General features: G+C 52.5%; 1 protein-coding gene across 1 annotated transcript in view; it reads right to left on the reverse strand.

The window, feature by feature from the left end:
- Col8a2 (collagen type VIII alpha 2 chain) overlaps positions 1–21462 on the reverse strand; it is a 28086-nt gene extending 6624 nt beyond the window's left edge. The window contains exons 1-2 of the mRNA XM_021161162.2: positions 21334–21462; positions 11831–11876 (exon numbers count right to left, since the gene is read on the reverse strand). The gene's annotated coding sequence lies outside the window, so the exon portion shown is untranslated. The remainder of the gene's footprint in view (positions 1–11830; positions 11877–21333) is intronic.
- Between the last annotated feature and the right edge of the window lie 442 nt (positions 21463–21904).

Consider the following 21904-nt stretch of genomic DNA (forward strand, 5'->3'; position numbering starts at 1 on the left):
AGCTCCAAAAAATGCTTTTTAAAACCAGGCTTGGCTTAGAGATTAAGAGCTCTCTTGGCTTCTCTTCCAGAGGACCCTGGTTCAATTCCCAGCAACCAAATCTGTCTCATATCTGTCTGTAACTCCAGATCCAGGGGATCTGACACCTTCACACAGATACACATGCCGGCAAAACACCAATGAACATAAAATAAATTAAAAAAAAAAAGGGCATAGCTGGGCATAGAGGCTGGGGCAATAAATGGCTGAGTATTTAGAGCACTGACTGCTCTTCCAGATAACCCGGGTTCCAACCCAAACACCCATGTGTCAGCTCACAACCCTCTGTAACCCCATGTAGGTGACAGAAAGTGGTTTTCTGTCTGCTTGTTTCTCTGTGTAGAGCCCTGGCTGTCATGGAAATTAGTATTTAGATCAGGCTGGTCTCAGACTCAGATATGAGTGATAGGATTAAAGGTGTGCACCACCACTGCCCAGCTTCACAAGTCCTTCCTTCCTTCCTTCCTTCCTTCCTTCCTTCCTTCCTTCCTTCCTTCCTCCCTCCCTCCCTCCCTCCCTCCCTCCCTCTCTCTCTTTCTCTCTCTCTCTCTCTTTCTTTCTTGTTTTTGTTTTTTTTTGGTAGTGGTGGTGGTGTTTTTTTTGTTTGTTTGTTTGGTTGGTTGGTTGGTTTCTTTCGAGACAGGGTTTCTCTGTGTAGCCCTGGCTGTCCTGGAACTCACTCTGTAGACCAGGCTGGCCTTGAACTCAGAAATCCACCTGCCTCTGCCTCCCAACTGCTGGGATTAAAGGTGTGCGCCACTATGCCTGGCTCTTTCTTTCTTTTTTTTTTAATATTTACTTATTATTTTTACAGCGTTCTGCCTCCATATATGCCTGCATGCCAGAGGAGAGCACCAGATCTCTCAGTATAGATGGTTATGCCCCACCATGGGGTTTTGCCTGCATGTATGTCTGTGTGAAGGTGTCAGATCTCCTGGACCTGGAGTTACAGACAGATGTGAGACAGATGTGGGTGCTGGGAATTGAACCAGGACCTCTGGAAGAGCATCCAGTGTTCTTAACCTCTGAGCCATCTCTCCAGCTCGTTTCACAAATTCTTTTCATTTTCCCAATCAAAACAGCTGTCTGATGCCTTCAGGAAGAGATCTCAATTCATGGGCTCCACATCCACATCTCTCCCAGCTTGCTCCCCTCCTTCCTTAGCTCCATTTCATGGCTCCCTTGCCCAGGCTCAGGACCAAGCCTAGCACTTGGCTCAAGCCCTTCCAGCTAGGCCTGCTCCCCACCCACATCCACCTCATCTCCATCTCCCCTAGCTGCAGGTAATCTGAAACCTGCCCTCCCTTTTTGTTTTGTTTTTGAGACAGGGTCTTGCTGTGTAGTTCTATTTCGCCCAGAATCACATAGACCAGGCTGACCTCAAGCATGCTTAGATCTTCCTGATTCTTCCTGCTCCGGTTACAGGTGCATGATGCCACACTTGGCTGGCTGCTCCTACTCCTCTTCTTCCTCTTCCTCCCCCTCCCCTGCTTGGTAGACAGCAAAGGATGACTGAGAACTCCTGACCCCTGCCCCTACCTGCCTGGTATTGGGATGATAGGTGTGACCCACCAAACTCAGTTTTAGGGGGTGCTAGGGATTGTACCCAGGGCTTTGCACATGCCAAGCTTAGCCTTTACCAGCTGAGACACATTCCCAGACTAAAGAAGTGATCTTTTCCAAGAGTGATCTTCCTTAAGAGAAGTCATTGTGTCACAAAACAGCTACCAGCAGAAACAGCAACAGGAAAGAATATATAAACACACTCTTCCCAAAGATACTCTCTCGGAACAGAAGATAAATAAGGTGACTGCAGGGGCTGGAGAGACGAGTCAGCAGTTAGGAGCACAGGCTGATCTTCCACAGGACCCAGGTTCATTCCCCGCACCTACACTGAGGCTCATACTGTCTGAAACTCTAGTTCCAGGGGATCTGATACCCTCTTCTGGCCACTGTGGGCGCTGCACACACATGGTGCACAAACACATGAAATTTAAAAAAAAATTTTTTTTTTTAATGTTTAAACTTTTTTTTAAAAGTGGCCAGGCCAAGCAAGGTGGTGCACATCTTTAATCCCAGCACTGGGGAAGCAGAGGCAAGAGGATCTCTGTGAGTTTGAGGCCAACCTTGAGCTAAGCAGGAAGTTCCAGGACAGGTAGGGCTACACAGAGTAACCCTGTCTCAAAAAACAAACAAACAGACAAACAAATAAATTAAAGTCAGCCATGGCTATATGTCTGACAACCTCCTCTGGCCTCTGCATGTGTGCTCATACACAAACATACACACACACACACACACACAAATATACACAAATTAAAAAGGAAGTGGCACATATTTTCTGTTCAATAACTATGTTGAATTTTAACAAGCATGAATGACACGGGTGACATCCAGTGTGTGGGCTCAGGATCAAACCCAGGGCTTCACGTGCAGTTCTACGAACTGGGTTACATCCCAGCTTAGATCCATTTCCTTTAAATGCTTAGACTAGGCGGTCTATAGAGACAGAAAGTAGATCAGGGATTGTTGAGGGCTGAAGGAAGGGAAAATGGGGAGTGAGTCTCACAGATACAGCCTTCTGCATAGGGGTGATGAAATGTTTGAAAACTGATGGTTTGGTGGCATGAACTGTAATCACAGCTAAGGTCTAGGGCTAGCAGGATGGCTCAGTGGTCAGCTCGGGCTGCTCTTCCAGAGGACACAAGCTTGACTCTGCCCACTCAGGGCTCACATTGGCTGGAAAACACTTGTAACTCTGGTTCTAGGGGATCCAACCCCCTCTTCTGGCCACTGCTAGTATCAGGCAGTGCTAATATGAGTATGCATGTAAGAAAAACACCCATGTATAAAAAAATTAAATTAAATTAAAACTTAAACTTGGCAGGGTGGCACGCATCTTTAATCCTAGCACTCAGGAGTCATAAACAGGCTGATTTCTGTGAGTTCAAGGCCAGCCTGGTTTACATAGTGAGTTTCAGGTCAGTAAGGACTATTTAGTGAGACTGTCTTAAATTAAAAATAAAAACTGCACTGTACACTAATTGCTTTTGAAACAGTGTCTCGGGTTCCTGAGCTGGCGTTAAACTCACTACCTAGCTGAGCATGGCCTTGAACTTCTGATCCTCCCAGCTCCACCTCCTGAGTGCTGGGACTACAGGTGTGAGCCACGGAGCCTAGTTTAGCTTAGTCAGTACCAGAGACTAAATCCAGGATTTCTAACATTCTAAGCAGCATTTCTACCAACTGCGCCACAGATCCAACCCTGTTCTGTGTTCTGTACATTTAAATGGGTACATGAATTACATATCAATAGGCTGTCATTTTTTATTATTATTATTTATTTATTTAATGTAAGTACACTGTTGCTGTCTTCAGACACTCCAGAAAAGGGAGTCAGATTTCGTTAGGGATGGTTGTGAGCCACCATGTGGTTGCTGGGATTTGAACTCCGGACCTTCGGAAGAGCAGTCGGGTACCCTTACCCACTGAGCCATCTCACCAGCCCCCGGCTGTCATTTTTTTAAGGGGAGAGGTTTGAGGGGGTTTTTTGGGGGGGGGAGTTGGTTTCATTTTTTTTGGTTTTTTGTTTGTTTGGTTTGGTTATTTTAGTTTTGTTCTTTTGGTTTTTTGAAACAAGATCTCTTTGTGGCCCTGGCTGTCCTGGAACTCACCGATCAGATCCAGGGAAGAAGCGCTTCCCTTCCATCCCTACCCTGGGCTCCACAGAGCCTGAGGAAGCCAAACCCTCTGTGCTGGGGCTAGGCTGCAGCTCTCTTCCCTCTCATCCCTCTCAGCAGAGGCTGCAGGGAAGGTCCATGGAGCCACACCCAGCTCCCAGGTTCAAATCTCAGCCCCACTCCTTACCAGCTCTGTGACCTCAAAGGACCCCTACTCTCCCTGAGCCTTGACCTGACAGGGTCCCTGTGTGTGTCAAACTCAAGCCGATCTTCTCACGGAGCCCAGTGAGTTCATGTAAAGGTCATATTGAGCTCCCTTGAGCTATAGAGGTGGAAAGAGGATCTTAAGGCTAGGGTACAGTTCAGGGTTAGGGGTTCCCTAGCATGTGTGAAGCCCTGGGTTCCATCCTTTGCAGAGGGAAGAGGGAGAGGAAAACCGAGAAAGGGAAGAGGTAGAGAGAGGGGAGAGATGCTTACTTAGACTATAAAAGTCTTGCTCAGAAGCCGAGGCCTCGTTAGGAACCTTCCCCAGCACAGGCCACCTGTCTTAATGACTGTGACTTGATGCCAAGACACAGCGAACCTACAATGCACAGGGGCTGGCTCTATTCTCTTGTGGTTTTGTGTCTGCATGTACATGTGCACGCCAGAAGAGGGCACCAGATCCTATCCTATTACAGATGGTTGTGAGCCACCATGTGGGCTCACATGGCTGGGATTTGAACTCAGAACCTCTGGAAGAGCAGACTCTTAACCACTGAGCCATCCCTCCAGCCCTATGTGTTTTGTTTGTTTTGCTTTGCTTTGCTTTGCTTTGCTTTGCTTTGCTTTGCTTTGCTTTGCTTTGCTTTGCTTTGCTTTGTTTCAAGGCAGAGTTTCTCTGTGTAGCTCTGGCTGTCCTGGAACTCATTCTGTAGACCAGGTTGGCCTGAAACTCAGAGATTCATCTGCCTTTCCCTCCTGAGCACTGGGATTACAGGTGTACGCCACCACCGCCTACCCAGGTCTGGCGTTATTATCTTGACAGTTCACATATAACCTTCACTAAAGCCTATGGGGATACTACTGTGGTCTAGAAAGAGGAAATGGGTCTTAAGTCCTCACTAACAATGCTACAGGCAAAATGTTTGTTTGTTTGTTTGTTTGTTTGTTTGAGACAGGGTTTCTCTGTATAACCCTAGCTGTCCTGGAACTCACTCTGTAGACCAGGCTGGCCTTGAACTCAGAAATCTGCCTGCCTCTGCCTCCCAAGTGCTAGGATTATAGGCAGACTTTAAACCTGGGCAGAGGAGCCCAGTCCCTGCCACTACCTCTTCACCTCTCCTGAGCAGACAGGGCAGGGCCCTCTTGAGTTGGCTGTCTGAGCTGGAACACTCTGGGCGAGCTGTACAGAGCTGTGTAGAGTCAGAGTGTACCGTCTGGTGGGTAGGCAGGGGTTGGGGAGCAGGTGAAGAGGACCCAGTGCACAGCAGGTATCAGAGGAAGCCAAGATGGCTCCTGGCTTACTTTAAAGGCCAGAGCCTAAAGGTCATGACACCATCACAAGGAGACCTGGGACAGACCTGGCTCTGGAAAGGCCCAACCTGTTTCTTATACATGGTTAGTGCTAATGGAGGATAGAGCCGGGAAGGCACTGAAGCAGGCATGCTACCAAAGGAAACGGCCCAGTGCTAGCCAGGAGCAGGGCCAGCACCCAGGGCTAATGCAACCTTGAGTTCTGCTTGGGATGGGGTCTTACAGGAAGGGACTTCCTCCCTCCTCCCCCATAGCTCCTAGCATGTTCATTCCAATGTCTTCTACCCAACACTGGTGTGTGTATGTGAGGTAGGGGGAAAGGGGGGGGGGGAGGGGGGAGAGAAGGGAGAGAGAGCAGAAGAGGCAGAGGGAGAAGGACTCCCTCCATGAAGTCAGGGACCAGGTCTGATGCTAGGTGTGTGTTTGGAGAGTGAAGAAAGATATAACCCATAAATGCTGTGTCCGGCATGGCCTAGACATTTTTTTTTTCTTTTCGAGGCAGGTTTTTATGTAGCTCTGACTGTCCTGGAACTCACTTTGTAGACCAGGCTGGCCTCGAACTCAGAAATCCGCCTGCCTCTGCCTCCCAAGTGCTGGGATTAAAGGCACGAGCCACCACTGCCCGACTGGCCTAGAAGTTTTTGCTCATTTTGTGGCCTTTTCCATGAGGAAGGTGATGTCAGGGCCTTTCTGCAACTGAGGAGACAGGCTCAGAGAAGCATGGTGATGCTTGCAAAAGCTTGGGGGACAGCAATGACAGGGCTAGGACAGAGACCTGTGACAAACCAAAACTGTAACCGCTAGGATTTCCTGCCATGAGAGCTTGGAACATTCCAGGAGTCAGGCCAGGCAGGGAAGCAGAGAATGGCAGGGAAAAAAAGTCTTTCTTTCAGCCAAGCTGGGCATAGGGCTGGGGAGCGGAGGCTGAGCCTGTTCAGGGATGAAAAAAGAGCCAATGACCTAGAGGTGGCACTGTGTGGGCCGGTGTGCCAGGCCCGGGGACTCTGTGGCCTCGGCCGCCTTGGTATGTCTCCACCTGGATAACTCTCACTTGCTCTGGCATACTGGAGACGCCCAGCCATTGGCTGCCTCACACAGCCTCGGTGTGTGGAGCCAGGATTGGCTCTTAGGTCCTGGTTTAGTACTCTTGCTCGCCCTGTCCCCACACGGCCAAGCTGGCACACAGCGAAGCTCCACAATGAGTGACCAACTCGATTCACCGTCAGACTTAAAGGACATGATGCATACGGTGGCACACACTTGTAGCCTCAGGGCGGGGGGAGGGAGGCAGAGGCAGGAAGAGCACAGAAATGTCTAGGTCATCCTTGACTGTCTGGCAAGTTTGAGACCAGACTACCTCAATCCATCAATCATCAAGAACACAGCAACAACTCGCTCCAGCATTTCCCCGGTGACTACTTGAAGAGTGTCTCTGCACCGACCGACTAGTCTTGCTCCAGAAATGTGGAGCAAAGGGAACAATTCATCTGCCAGCAGGGATGGTTGGCCAAGCTGGGGTGTGCGTGTGTGTCAAAAGATCAGGAGGAGAATCCTAAGGCTCCAGCCAGCTCTGCCCACGACTGGCTGTGAGGCTTAGGCAAGCCATCAGGGTCTCTGGTGACCTGTCCAGAGGTGTGGACTGATCGAAGTCAGGGATGGCAGAGGCGCGGAGCCTCGGCGGAGGTGGGACGCGTTCAGGAGACGCTGATTCAGGGGATTGCGCCCGGGCGGCGGCGGGGCAGACGCGGTGTTTGGACAGCTGCAAGTCCTTAACGGGGATTTCCCCCCTTTTCAACAAATCGCCGTAAAACACCATTTCGTCCAAGTCAGCGTTTTGGGGCAGCCTGGCCTCCTCCCAGATGCAGAGGAGACTGGCTGGGAGCGGGCGCCCCAGGGCGTCCAGACCCAGGTGGGAGGAGGCGCTGGCCGACCCCTCCCCTCCGGGACCCCTCCCCAGGGTCGCGTCCCAGGTGTGTTCCCGCTCCATCACCCCACCCCTGACCGAGCCGTCTGGTCCCTGGTGCGGAGGGGCCCGGAGACAGGGCGCAGGGTGAGGCTGCTGTGACCCCGCCCCGGGGTGGGAACGGGTGGAACCCGACCCGAGCAGAATCCAGGCCCCAGCACCCCAGACGGCGGCTCCGCGAGCAGCGGCGGGGAGGCGCGGCGGCCGGTCCGCCAAACCACAGGTATGCTGTGAGCCGCTTCCTGTGGTGCAGACATTCTGCAGAGCCCCTGGCCGATGCCTGGTCCCCACTCCCCAGCCTCTTCCCCTCTCTCTGGTGTCTCCTAGCTCTGTCTTCCCTCACCTGTCAGGTGAGTGCAGTTCCTAACCCTCCTCAAGCTTGGTCTCCCAGCACAGCTACTTAGGCAGGAGGATACTAATGGGCAAGCTTAACCTTCCTGAACCTCCAGTGTCCTCGGCAAAAAGATCAACTGAGATCATGGGAGTCCCCAGACCCTCCAGATGTGCTGCCTCAGCCTGTCCTTCATGGCCAGGAACTCCTTCCTTCAGTCCAGCCACATACCTTCTGGATACAAAGTGGTGTCTTGCCCCCATCCAAAGCGTAAGATCTTGAGGAATGAAGTCTGAATGTCCTTTTTTCTGCCCTTCTAGACCTTTCCCTGGTTAGTGGGAGAGAGAACACTGGCCAGGTTTCTCTGTAGGGACTGCTGATGACAACTGAGCTAAGGATCTAGGGGTAAGCAGAGGACATGACCCAGCCGCAGCCCAGCAGCAGGGGCCTTCAGCCTCCACCACAGGCTCTTCCCTGTTCCAGAGTCCTCGAAAGGAAGGTGGTGAAAGCCAGACTTCACCTCAGGGGTCTCGCTGTGGACACCTCCTATGCAGCTGCCAGCCTCTTGCCCCACGCGTCCACAGTCCAGGCATATCCCTGCCTGACCCCAGGCTGGGTCTCTTCACCCTCTTCCTCCCCCGCCTGCAGAGCCAGGCTTCCCCCACCTGGCTCAGGCTCATGGTCTCCAGTCTGTCCATGTAGTTTCAGGTCTCCCTGTGTCCCCAGATCCTGTTCCATCACCGAGTACTGGCACAGTTTCCAGTCTCCACCCCCGCACCCCCACCCCCGCACATATGCCCGCCTTCCCATATGTCTGTCATTTCCTCCCAACTTCCTTTCCCCCCTGCAACCCAGGTGCCCAGGATAAAAGTCTGAACATCATCGCTGGCCCTTTCTTCCTTATATGGTAATATAGACTCTACACCCCTACAAGGCCTTGGCAGGGTTAGAAGAGACTAACCCTGTACATAGCCACAACTACACATAACATCCCATTTTCATCAAACCACAGATTCAGCCCTATGGAGTCCAGTCTCCTCTATCCCTCCCTATGACTTCTACCCCTTCCCCACAGTCTCACTAGGATAGAGACCTTATACTCCAAAATACACAGCCAGGTGGTGGTTGACACAACTTTAATCCCAGTGCTTGGGAGGCAGAGGCAGGCAGATCTCTGAGTTCTAGGGCAGCCTGGTCTACAGAGTGAGTTCCAGGACAGCTAAGGCTACACAGAGAAACTCTTGTCTTGAAAAGCAAAGAAGCAAACAAACAAGACCAGACCAGACCAGACCAGCCAGGCAGTGGTGGCACATGCCTTTAATCCCAGCACTTGGGAGGCAGAGGCAGGTGGATTTCTGAGTTCAAGGCCAGCCTGGTCTACAGAGTGAGTTCCAGGACAGCCAGGGCTACACAGAGAAACACTGTCTCAAAAAACCAAAACCAAACCAAACAAACAAATAAGACCAGCCCAGAGGCTGGCACAATCCAGCCACCCCACAAAGGTTTGATAAACGACCTTGCCAAGGGCTCAGGGGGATGAAGCTCAGCTGTCTGTGGGTTTGTCTGGCATGCACAAAACCCTGGGTGTGTGGTGGCAAACGCCTGTGATTCCAGCACTGGGGAAGTGGAGACAGGAGATTCTGAAGTTCAAGGTCATCCTTGATTACATAGTGAGTTCAAGAGACTAGGCTGACTTACATGAGACCCTATCTCCAAAAATTGTGTGTGCGTGCGCGCACATGTGTGTGTGTCTATGTGTGTGTGCGCGCGCGTGTGTGTGTGTGTGCGCGTGTGTGTGCATGTGTGTGTGTGTGTACATGTGTGTGCTAAAGCCCACAGGACAGCCACAGAACCCTGTCACTTCACCTCCACTTTTAACCTGTCTGTCATCCTCCACATTTTCTTTTCTTTTCTTTTCTTTTCTTTTCTTTTCTTTTCTTTTCTTTTCTGGGTTTTTTTTTTTTAAGATTTCTTTATTTATTTTATGTATATGAGTTCTATAGCTGTCCAGAAGAGGGCATCTGATCCCACTACAGATGGTTGTGAAACACCATATGGTTGCTGGGAATCGAACTCAGGGCCTCTGGAAGAGCAGTCGGGGCTCTTAACCGCTGAGCCATCTCTCCATCCCCCACCTTTTCTACAGGGACTTCAACAACACTTCTCAAACCACAGCCTATACCAGGTTGTCAGGACGGATGTGGCTAGTGTAGGTCCAACACTTGCATCTTGCCAGGCTTCGAGGCTAGGCTGATGAGTCCTGACTGTGGACCGCCTGTTACCACAGCTCTGCCCATGACTCTTGCTGGCTGTGAATTCTCTAATGGCTCCCTGGCACTCCCAGGCTACATCTCTGTTGTTCTGCCTTTCGTGTGGCTTCTGGAGGAGGCTGCAGAGAGAAGGTCCATTGCTGTGTGAACTGCCACTGAGGTCCCACTGTGGGAACATACTCCGTGTCTAAGGGCTGGGGAGGGGCCCTGAGAACCATCTAAGTCCTCTTCCATGTCTTCTTCACTCACATCTCAGCATCTGTCTCTCCTTCCACTCAGCCCTGTGTGTCTCTGTCACCATCTCCACTGCCTATGCAAGTGACTCTCTCAACCCTCTCCCATGCCCTTGTGACAAACTGAGGTGTCTGTTCCCTGAGTGAGTAACAGCTCTGTCCTTCTGCAAGGCCAGTGTGGACAGGCCATGCTTGTGTGTTTGTGGGTCTGACTCCCGCGATGAGGTCTGGCTAGAAACTGGGGGTGGGGGTCTACTGGATCTTTCTGGCTCAGCCACCCTAATTTAAATGTGTGGGTAAGGGCTGTCCTAAAGCTTCGGCGCTCCCTGGCAAATCATCAACCTGGTGGCTGTGAGCTCAAGAGTACACCTCTGCTCGTGGTGTCTGTCCTACCAGGCTACAGTTCTACTCAAGGGCCCCAGTGTTCCACACCTAGTGCACAGGGGACTGCAGCTTAGGGACAGCCCTGGAAGGAGATTTGAGGGAGACATCAGGGTCATATGTTGGCAGAAATGATGCAAACTATGGGCAGAGCACATGTCTCACCCAGAAGGGGACCAGCTCTGCAGTCTCCGAAAGGCATCTAGGAGACGGGATCTATCTACAGATGAAAGCCTGGACCTGTGGGTAGAGCTGGTTTATCCACGTTGGGATCAGACAAGCCCTCCACAGCCCTGGGTGCCCACCTTCCCATAGTTGCCTACAGGGCCCTCTCTGCCTCCAACCCCCATTCTCCCTTTCTCTTCCAATCAAACTTCACATTCAAAGCCCCTCCCAAGCCCCTCCGGAGTGCCTCTTCCTCCAAGCAGCCCTCCCAGCCTCCTCCTCTCATACCCCACCTCAGCCCTCTCTTGCATATAATTCAACAAATACTCAAGAAAGCCTGCAGCTGGGGCTCCAGGGCAGGCTCTGATCATGCTACCCTCTACCTGGGGCCCAGCCCTAGGGAGTCTGATCAGGGACTGGCCTCTGATGCTCTTCCTGACTCCTCGGGCCTCCCAAATGCTAGAAAGCTAACCCAAATGCCCTTCCTCCTTACAGGTGACTACATTTAATGCCAGGCCCCTGGCCTCTGCCCACTTGAGTCTAGACACCTGCCAGCCCCAGGAGAAGCATCTCCTTGCCACCAAACCTCCAACCAGGGAGGTAAGAATTGTCCAGGCTGAGACAGATGACCCACAGCCGCGGCGCCCTCAGGCAGGTAGCCAAGAAAGCTGGCTCCTTCCATCGTGGGGCTACGGCCTCAGCGGGTGCCATTCCGAGCTAGCTTCCAGCAGAGCTCTGGGGAGCCTCTGACCAAAACAGACTGGAGGGTCTCCAGACCCAGCCACCAGCCTGGCAGTCCGGACCGCCTCAGTCTCCATCCAGCTCTTCGCCTTCTGGTTCCCATTTGCAGCCTTTTCCGGAGCGCCACCCTCGGCCGCTGTCGCTCCAGCCGGCCAAGATTCCTGGGCCTCGCGGCTTCCCTGCGTGGTGGCGGCAGCGGCAACGGGAGAGGCCGGGTTGGGCAGGGAGGGAGCCGGCGGGAGTGCGGCCAGGCCAATGCACTCAGGCGGGGCCAAGCAAACGAGGCCGCGCCAGGGAGCGCGGCGAGATAGTTCACAAATGAGAAAAAGCTGCTTCCGACTTGGGCCGGGGTTTTACAGCACAAGGAGCTGAGGTCACCTGCAGGAAAAGCCGGCGACAAGGGCACCCTGCGCCTGCGAGGGAGGGGCTGCTACTGCCTCAGGAGCCAGTGAGTTTACAGGGCGACGAACAAGCCTTGGGTATCAGAAAACCCAGCCCCAGAACTAGCTTACCTTTTTTAGGTGGGCGGGGCCACGAACGTCCTACGACAGGCAGAGCCTGGGGGGAATAAAGGACAAGAGCAGTGAGAGGATTCCTGGAGTAATCGCAGGAAACCAGCCACCCCCAGCTAGTCACCACCTGACCAGGAGCCCAGCAGACCTCCTCCTCTGCCCGGGACCCCTACTGCCAGGCAGTGCCACACTCAACCTCTCTTCTTTCATTCTATGCACTTAGGGACAGTTCTGGGTTGGGGCACTGCGGAAACCCCTTCTGTGTGCCCTGTTCTGGCCCTCCATTAGGACTGGCTGGAGACGGGCCCCTAAGATGGGAAAGTGGTCATCTAGGGACGTTCATACCGATGTTTCCACCCCTGCCCTGTAGGAGCTGGGAGCATCAGTCAAAAAGCCATCACCATTAAAAGGATTGGCCCTTTAATCTCAGTGCTCTGTGAGTTCGAGGCCAGCCCCAACACACACAATTGGCTAAGTAAGATCCCTGGGCTGTAGAAGCTCAGGGAAGAGCACACTGTCCCTCCAATTCCCAGTGAGCTCCCCTAAAAGGCTTTGTGGAAGATGAAGGGACATTCAAGCTGACTTCTGAAAGATGAATAGTAATCCGAGCAGCAGATGGCGGGAGTAAAGGAATTTCAGGCTGTAGGAAACTTCTTGGGAGGTTCTGGGAGGGTCTACAAGTCTTTAGAGTGGGAGACCAGCAGGACCTGGGAGTATACCATCAGAGAGACAAGCTTTGGAAGTCACACTTGCCTTCACTAGAAATCAAAGGGAGCCATTTAAGGCAGTGGTGTGGGGAGGTGGGAAGAGCCAGAACTTTGGATGGAGGAGCTCCCAGCTCCCTTGAGTCTCAACTGAACATTGTGCCATGTTCTGTCAATAGCCCTAGTTCAGGGCTCAGTATGGAAGATGGATGGGAGAGTGCTTGCCTAACACCCACAAGGCACTTGGTTCCATCCCCAGTACTGCATAAGTCTGACATGGTGCCTGATACCCGCCTGTCAGCCCAGCACTCGAGAGGCAGAAACAGTAGAATTAGGTCATCTTCATCCACAACGTGAGTTCAAGGCCAGCTGAGGGGCTACATGAGACCTTGTCTCAAAATTCTTGTAAAAACCCTTGTCTAGGTAGATAGAGGAGTCGGGGGCCATTGTCCAGACCTAAACATGACTTCTGAGTGGATAACGAGGGGACACCCAGCCAGCCCACCTGGCAGGAAGAAGGAGGCTGCGTCACTCTCTCCCCCAGCTGCTTGCTTGCCTCTGCCCTATCCCATGGAAACTCTGACAGCCTGGCCTTCTCTGCGGCTGCACAAACAGTCTGATGCCAAAGCCTGAGGCTCCTGGCCGTCTCTCCACCTGGCTGAGCCCTCCACACCCTGGCTACAGTAAACACCAGAACCCCAGCAGAGACCACTTTCTGAGCTCCTGGCCTGGCTGCTGGGGTCCAGATGGGCAGTCTGTACCTCTCCATACCAGCCTCCTGCCCACCAGCTCCTCCTCACTGCGGGTGGGGGTGGGGTATTGGATCCAAGGTGGATCTGAGTCTTGGCTATCAACATGAATTGAACTGTTTGGAGGTGAGGACTGGCCATCCAGGCTGGGAGAACTGAAGGTATGGTGTGTGGCAAAATCCTGAACATATACAAGGGACAATGGGATTTAAACAAACAAACAAACAAAAATCCAGGAATATAGGATAGTGCTCAGTGGGCAGGTGGGTTCAATCCCCAGTACCACACATGCACGTACACACACACACACACACACACACACACACACACTAGTGCTGAGGGTACAGTTTGGTTGTTAGTGTCTGCCTAACTCAAAAGCGCTGAACTCAATCCCCAACACTGCACACACCACTTAAGTTCAGTGTGGTAGCACATATCTGTAATCCCAGTTCTTAAACGGTAGAAGCCAGAGGATCAGAAACCCAAGGTCATCTTCAGCGACGGGGCCTACATATGTAGTTCAAGGTCAAGTTGTCTTAACCACTGAGCCAACGACCTCCTCCCTTTAAATCTTTGCCCATGAACCCATGTACACATGTGTGCTTGAGGTCAAAGGGCAATTTGGAGGGATTGATTCTCTCCTTCCACTCTGGGTTCTGGGAGTCAAACTCAGGCCCCTGAGCTTGTACTGCGACCATTTGTACCTGCTGGAACCACCTGCTGAACCATTTTGCTGGCCCAGGCTTTGAATAGGTGGCTTTGCCTGAAAGGGCAGCCTGGGCTCAGCTGAGGAAGGCTTTGAGTATCAGGGTCAGAGACCTGGGTCCAGCCCAAAGCTGACTGCACATGCTTATCTTATAACAGTGTCTAAATCCCAAGAACATCTAGCGCGCACAATGAAACAAATACTAAACCTTAAACCCATACTATGTACAGAGCAGCACTGGCCATGACCCAGGCATAACTTTCAAAACATTTTTTTTTATTATTTGGGGGGGGGAGGGGCGCTGTGCATGCCTCAGCTCATGAGTGTGCAGGCCAAAAATAATTTTCATTCCTTTTCTTTTTTAAAAAAGACAAGAGCCGGGCGTAGTGGCGCACACCTTTAATCCCAGCACTTGGGAGGCAGAGGCAGGCGAATTTCTGAGTTTAAGGCTAGCCTGGTCTACAAAGTGAGTTCCAGGACAGCCAGGGCTACACAGAGAAACCCTGTCTCGGAAAAAAAAAAAAAAAAAAAAAAAGACAGCCCGTGCCGCCTGAGTGCTGGGATGAAAGATGTGGGCCACCACACTTGGTGATCAGACATAATTTTCAAGAGTCGTTTCTCTCCTTACACCATCTGCGTCTTGAGCTCAAACTCAGGTCCCCAGACTTGGCGAAAAGCCCCTTGACACACGAAGCCATTTCACCTCCCCTTAACACCCACCCTCAGCATACCTTCGCCACCTCCCCTGGCCCTGAGAGGCCGGAACTCCTGTCCAGTTTCCTTGAGGAGCACGGAGGCCCAGAGGAGTCCTATCTACTCTCCAAGGGCTACCTTGAAGAAGGCAGGTCTGGCCAGCCCTTAAGTGGCCACAGCCCCCGTATCTAGGCTTTCTACAGATTAGGATTCTGTTTGCCAAATCCACTCTACCCTACCCAAGCCTCCACCTCAACCCAGATAGCACAGCTCTAGACAGGCAACACTGGGCACAGAGTGGACAGCCTCTACTCAGGGTCTCAGGAGCCCCCTCCAGAGATTCTACAATGTAGGGAGCGGGGTGGATGGTCACACTAGGGCGCTGCCTGAGCTTTCTTCAATGTGGTTCTGTTCTCAATGCCCTAATTCTCTCCTCCCTCCTCTGGTGACATCTCTCCCCTGCACGGGTAAATTCCACACCAGATATGGGAAGGGACAATCTTTATCCCTGCCATGAAGCTTCTGAGAGCTGCCAAGTCCCTAAGTGGGCTAGCCTGGTGTCAGGCCCAGCTCTCACCACAGCATTCCAAACACAAGGCCCTGAGGAGTCCCAAGGGCCCTGGGAAGAAAACTCAGCTCCTTGCAAGGTGACGGCTGCTGGAGAGGGGTCCACTGCTAGTCCCACTGTGGGCAGGTCGAGGTTACAGTCCCAATCTAAACATTTTTGTCCTAGATTTATTTATTATTTCTGTATGAATGTTTTGCCTGGAGGTATGTGTGCATACCACCTGCACGTCTGGTGCCCACAGAAGCCACAAGAGGGAGTTTAGGCCTGGAACTGAGTTATGGGTTGGTGTGAGCAGCCATGTTGGTGCTCGGAACAAAATCTAGGTCTTCAGGCTGGAGAGATGCCTCAGCGGTTAAGAGAACTGACTGCTCTTCCAGAGGTCCTGAGTTCAAATCCCAGCAACTACATGACGGCTCACAACCATCTGTAATGGAATTTGATGCCCTCTTCTGGTGTGTCTGGAGATGGCTACAGTGTATTCATATACATAAAATAAATAAAATCTTAAAAAAAAAAAAAAGAAGAATCTAGGTTCTCTGCAAGAGCAACAAGCACCCCTAGCCGCCGAGCCATCTCTCCAGACCCAAGAGTCTTACTTGTTTTTTAAAAATCATGGGTTCAGGAACCACTCAAGAGCAAAACATGTGGTTTTGTTCTGTTTAGTTTGAGATAGGGTCTCCTTAACCCAGTTGACTTCCAACTCAATTGTATCCAAGGATGACCTTGAACTCCCAATCTTCCTGCCTGACAAACCAGGCAGTGGGAAGCTGACCTTTTTGACTGTTTGTTATGGTCTTGCTATGAAGCCCTAGGTGTGTCGAGAGCAATACAATCCTCCTGTGTCACCATACCCGACTATATTACACACCCTTATTATTTTTTTAAATTCATTTATTTATTGAGGGAAAAGGGTTGTAGGTGCCTGGTGTCTTTAGGCTAGAGTGGAGGTCAGAGGACAGCTTTGGGGAGTCAGTTCTCCTCTCCCACCATGAGGGGCTTGTGTGATGAACTCAGGTCATCAGCCTTGAGAGTACACACCTTTACCTTGAATATATTCTTTTTTTTTTTAATTTATTTTTTTATTATACATAAGTACACTGTTGCTGTCTTCAGACGCACCGGAGGAGGGCATCAGATCTCATTACGAGTGGTTGTGAGCCACCATGTGGTTGCTGGGATTTGAACTCAGGACCTTCGGAAAAATAGTCAGTGCTCTCACCTGCTGAGCCATCTCACCAGCCCCCTTGAATGTGTTCTTACCTCACCAGCCAGCACCTTGCCTCCTTCATCAGTGATACGGAAACAGTCTCAGGTTCCTACACATCCACTATACTTATTTCAACACCATGACACCTCCCAGCAGACCTGTGAGGTATTCTAAATCCCACTTTACAGATGAGAAACTGAGGCACAGATGGGTCACTTGCCCAAGTTCATCAGCAGGAAGGTAGAGGATGGTCCCAGAACTTGGAGCCAAGCTGGCTAAGTCCAAAGCTGCTGAAGAGAACCCTCCATCCTGCCCCCAAGCTGAGGCCGGAGTGTTCCTGGAGGGGGGTGTCTGCCACATCCCTTCAACTCATCCCCACTTTGGCTAACCCCCAGGGTTTCCACCCCCTCCCCAGTCCCTGCTGCCGCGGGGGGGGGGGGGGGGCGGGGCGGGGCTCTGCATTCCGGGCTAAGCATCGGATTTGCTGAGCTCCAGGAACTATGAAAAGAATGTTTGCCACGAACTAATAAGCTCGTGGTCGCCCGTCAGGAGTGTGGCCTGGAGGGCCCACGCAGGCTTTGCAGCGGCCAGCACAGTGGGAGAGAAGGAGGCTAGACAGAAGGGAGAATTTCCTGGTCTTAAGGACTGGGATCCTGGAAGGGGTGGGTGCCAAAAAGTTGGCCTCAGCCAGGCGTGGTGGCTCACGCCTGAAATTCTATCTCTCAAGAGGCTAGGGCAGGAGGATGGTGAATTTATGGTCAGCCTAGGCTACACAGAGAGTTCCAGGCCAGCCCTAGCCACATAGGGAGACGGGGGGCGGGGGGGAGAGTGGGCTTCTGGGAGCTTGCAGAGGAGAAATGGCTTCCCACCTCTCAGTTTCCAGGGTGAGCCAGGCCAGCATCACTGACCCATCTCAGAAGCATAGCCACTGAAGTCTCACAGGGATGACAGGTAAGGCCAAGACCCTAGGCTCAGAGCCCTTGTTTGAAGAAGCTAGCGTCTCTTACCATTAGGTGTCCCTGCCAGGCATCACTGAGAGGTCTCAGTTACTAAAAAACAGCAGCCCAGCCCTCTCTGTGCCAAACTCTCTCCATGGGCCTGACCTGCAGATACTCATTGTTTCCTCTCTGGGGAAAACAAAAATGTGTTGCAGAGATGTGGGGCATGCTGAAGATGCTAACCTTGTCCACTCCTTTCCCAAAGTGAAGACAATCAGGCCAGGGAGAAGGAACCAGAGGTGGGTGCCATCACAGACCTGGCTGGGAGGTCCAGCCCTGTGCTCAGCAAGTGCGCTGACTACTGACCTACCCAGCTTTGTTGGATGAGCCATCAATCCCTGCCTTGTACTATCTCTACAGGATTAGAACTATGTCAACAGGGGGCCTAACAAACAATAAATCCGCATCACTGTTACACTCTCTCAATAAGGCAGAAAGAGGAATTGAAATTACAGGGTGCCTGGAGAGACGGCTCAGTGGTTAAAAGGACTAGCTGCTCTTCCAGAGGACCCGAGTTCAATTCCTAGGACCTCACGGTAGCTACTGTCTGTAACTCAAGTTTCATGGGATCTAATATCCACTTCTGGCTCCCAAGGGCATTGATCGCATGCATGTGGTGCACAGACACACATGCAGGCAAAAATCCATACAATAGATAAAATCTTTTTATATAAATAAAGGGAAAAATGAGAGAGCTTAAGGTAGTTTGATGAGGTTCCCTCCACCCCAGGTTCCTGATAAGCCTGTGAGAGAAGGGCCTGAGCCCAGGCCTCCCCTGTCTCTTACTTCTGCCTCTGGTTGCTAATGATCTCAAATGATCTCTCCTAAGGCTCTAATCCCATCCCTAGATGGCCAGTAATGCTGGCCTGGCTCTCCCTGCAAGGTATTCACCAGCTCCCTGACACCCTGCCCCCCCCCAGGCCTTTCTACTCTCTAAGAACAGACGCACCCATCCATCCTCATGGGAATGTTTAATCTCTCAGTCAAAACTCCCGAAGAATCTGCATGATACGAGGTCAGTACATCTATGCTTCCTGATCCAATCAGGGAGGTGGCAGAGGTGGCGGGCATACTGTTCAGAAAGTTCTAGGAGTTACTTGTATGACAAAGGTACCTGGGACCACCCCTCCCTCACTTTTCTGCAGGTTAAAAAAAAAAATAGTGCCAGAAAGGGAGTTTGACAATAGGGAAACTGAGGCACAGAGACAGGCAGTGCCAGGGCCAACTCTTGAACCTGCATATCTCTTCACCGGAGATCTGCTGTCTATACCTTCCCTACTCTAGAGATGATCAGAGAACAGAGAGATCTAAAATTCTCTCTCAGAGAGCGTGGCTTCCCTTGGGCGTGCGTGTGTGCGTGCGTGTGTGTGTGTGTGTGTGTGTGTGTGTGTGTGTGTGTATGTGTGTGTATGTGTGCACTTTTAGATGTCCCCTGGCTTCTGTCCACACTCAGTGTCTTTTAGAGACAACCCCCAACTCATGGCTATACCCAGCTCCAGTTCCCAATCCTTATAGTTTAGGAAGCCAATCTCATGCCTCCTGTGAGCACAGGCCACAGTGCTGTAGTGCAGGGCCCAGCCTGGCCTCTGCTGATCCCATAATCAGATGAGTATATCCTTTTCCTTTCCTTTCCTTTCCTTTCCTTTCCTTTCCTTTCCTTTCCTTTCCTTTCCTTTCCTTTCCTTTCCTTTCCTTTCCTTTCCTTTCCTTTCCTTTCCTTTCCTTTCCTTTCCTTTCCTTTCCTTTCCTTTCCTTGGCTTTTTGAGACAGGGTTTCTCTGGGTAGCCCTGGCTGTCCTGGAACATGCTCTGTAGACCAAACTGGCCTCGGACTCACAGAGATCCACCTGCCTCTGCCTCCCAAGTGCTGGGATTAAAGGCATGCGCCACCACCACCCCTTCCCCCCAAGATGGGTACATCTTTATCAATGCCTCCTCTCATCCCCATGGCAACCATTTCTCTTACTTAGCTACCTGTCTCCTTACACTGTCTGGCCTCCGCCAAGATCTCCCTGCCTAGAAGAATGGGTTCCTTCATGTTTAGCATGGAACAGTCAGTCACTCCCAGGCTGTACCAGTAGGCAACTCACACCGGGTCTCTAGATAATAACCTAAGAACCCTGACTTCAAAACAGTATGGTCCCTCAACTCCCTACTGTGTGACCCAATGGAAAGAAACTCTCCCCAGAGCCCATAGGTGCACTCCATATGAGAGATGTCGGTGCCTCTGTTTCATCCACCCAACTCTATAAGAGCCTCAGGACCTGCTCCTCTGAGCCGCCACTTCCCTACAAAGAGGCCCATGCCTGTCACTGAGGTTCTGGAGTAAGCTTCGGGCCAGCAGGGCAGGGAAGTTGGACTCACATCCTTTGGTCTGGCTGGGGCCCAGAGAGGGGAAGCAGTGGGGTTTGGGGGCTTGGGCTGACAGCCGGGTTTGGTATCTTTTCCCTCCCTCTAGCTAAGAGACGCATTCCCTTCCCTCCTTTCTTTCCCTTCCTCTGGGCCAAAGTGGAACCGCTCATGTGCACAGGGGTAGACGAAGTGAAACCGGAGAGACCCTAGTGAGCATGTAGAGTGTGAACCGGTGTGTGTGTACAACTATCCTGTGGAAATATGTCTGGCTGGACCACATGGGGGCTGCTGTGTGTCTGTTGGAGACCGAGTGTGCACATGCGTGTCATTGCTTTAGCGTTTGTGGTAAGAGTGTGGTCCTGTGTGTCTAATGAGTCTTTCCTCAGTGTGTGATTATATGTGAGTCTCAGTGGGAGGGAGCGAGCACGGCTGTATGTGACTTATCTTTTTAGAGGGCTCTGTGTATCCATGTCTCCATCTGTATTCATTAGATCAAGGGGAGGCCAGACTCCCCACCAAGACCACCAGCTCTCTTTGTGACCCCCCTACACACACACACACACTCCTCCCCGGCAGGGGTGGATCCCTTTGCTCAGGCCAGAGAGGATCCACTATCTCTACGGAGAGACCCCATCTGCCCACCCTCCAGCATCTCCATCCTCCCCGCCCCCAGCTTCCATGGCAGGCAAGTGAAGGAAGACTTCTGGGCTGGCAGGGTACCCCGAAAGGTCAGATGCATTTCTGTTTGAGGAATCTAGGCTGTTTTCCCGGACAAAGTGTTTCTAGCAGATATGCGCCCGTACACACACACACACACTCCAAGCAAACTCAGATCCGTCTGTCCTGGGTGCAACTCCAGAGGTCTTCTGGCTGATAGCTGTTCTCTACCTCGGAGCCTCCTGGGCTCCGTGTGGTGGAGACACCGGAAAGCTATTCCAAGGACCTGGGACCCCAGCCACCTTTGGTCAGACACAACCTCCTCAATCCCTACAAGTCTCAATGGGCGTGGGGGTGCAGAGCCTCTGGCAGGGACATTCCTCAGAGCCTCAGGCTTCAGTGTCGGTAGATGTTGCCAGGTTACTCCAAATAGAAAGAACTTGGGGGTAGAGACAGAAAACCAAGTAACTTGGAGGTCGCCAGAGAATCAGAAATGGCAGAAAGATGGGGAGAGAAGGTAAGGTAGACGTTGAGTCTCCCTTCACCTCCCCCTCTCTCCTCAACCTCACCTCGAAGGCAGTTTTGCTATTCCCGTTTTTTTTTTACAGGTGAAGCGACGTAACATACCCGGAGCCACTGACCAGTGTTGGAGAGGGAGGAAACAGGGGGCTCTATCTTCGTTCCGTCCAGGGGACGGGTAAGCACCCCCTCATCCTCCGGCCCACCCCCAGCGCTAGTCACCTCCAGGTCCTGTCCTCGCACTGGGGCCTGAGGCACAGCGTCCCGTCGGGGCTGGACACCTGGCTGCATCCGGCCCTCGGGGGGGGGGGGGGGCCCAGCCAAAACCCCCGCAACGCTGCCCGCCTTTACCTGCAGGGCGGCCTCCGGGCGGCGCTCCGGCGCTCGAGGGCGACCCGGATGGCGCAGGCTCGGGGCCAGGGCGTCGTCGGGGTCCGCACCGCCAGAACTCCGCGTCGCTCTGCCCGCTGCCCCGCGCCCCGGCCGAGTGGGCGGGCGGCGGGAGGGGCGCGGTGGGGCGGGGCCTCCGCCCTGCTCTTTCCACAGCCACAGCCAAGGGTGCGCGCCCCGCCCGTCCGCAGCGCAGCGGGCTAGCAGCCTCGGAGCTCCGCGGACCCCTGCCCTAGACGGCTGCAGGTCTAGGAGACAACAGCGCTGCAAAGAGGGTGGGGCGCACGGAGTGGTCCATGGGGCACCATTCGTAAGGAATCCACATAAGACTCAAGATTCCCCCGACACGGTGACCTAGGTTGAGCTAGGAGGACTCAGCGGGAAGGAAAGGAGGTCTTGAGGGTCTGGTGAGCTGAGCTGGTGTAGTGAACACAGGCAGGCAAGGGCCTTACTGAAGTTGGTTAGATGTTACCTTCAGGGAAATGGGGAGCCATGGAGAACTCTGGAGTGACCAGATCTGTGCTTTGAAAGA

Source organism: Mus caroli, unplaced genomic scaffold, assembly GCF_978045245.1.
Source record: "Mus caroli unplaced genomic scaffold, Mus_caroli_1 scaffold_6, whole genome shotgun sequence".
In the NCBI taxonomy this organism is placed as follows: Eukaryota; Metazoa; Chordata; class Mammalia; order Rodentia; family Muridae; genus Mus; species Mus caroli.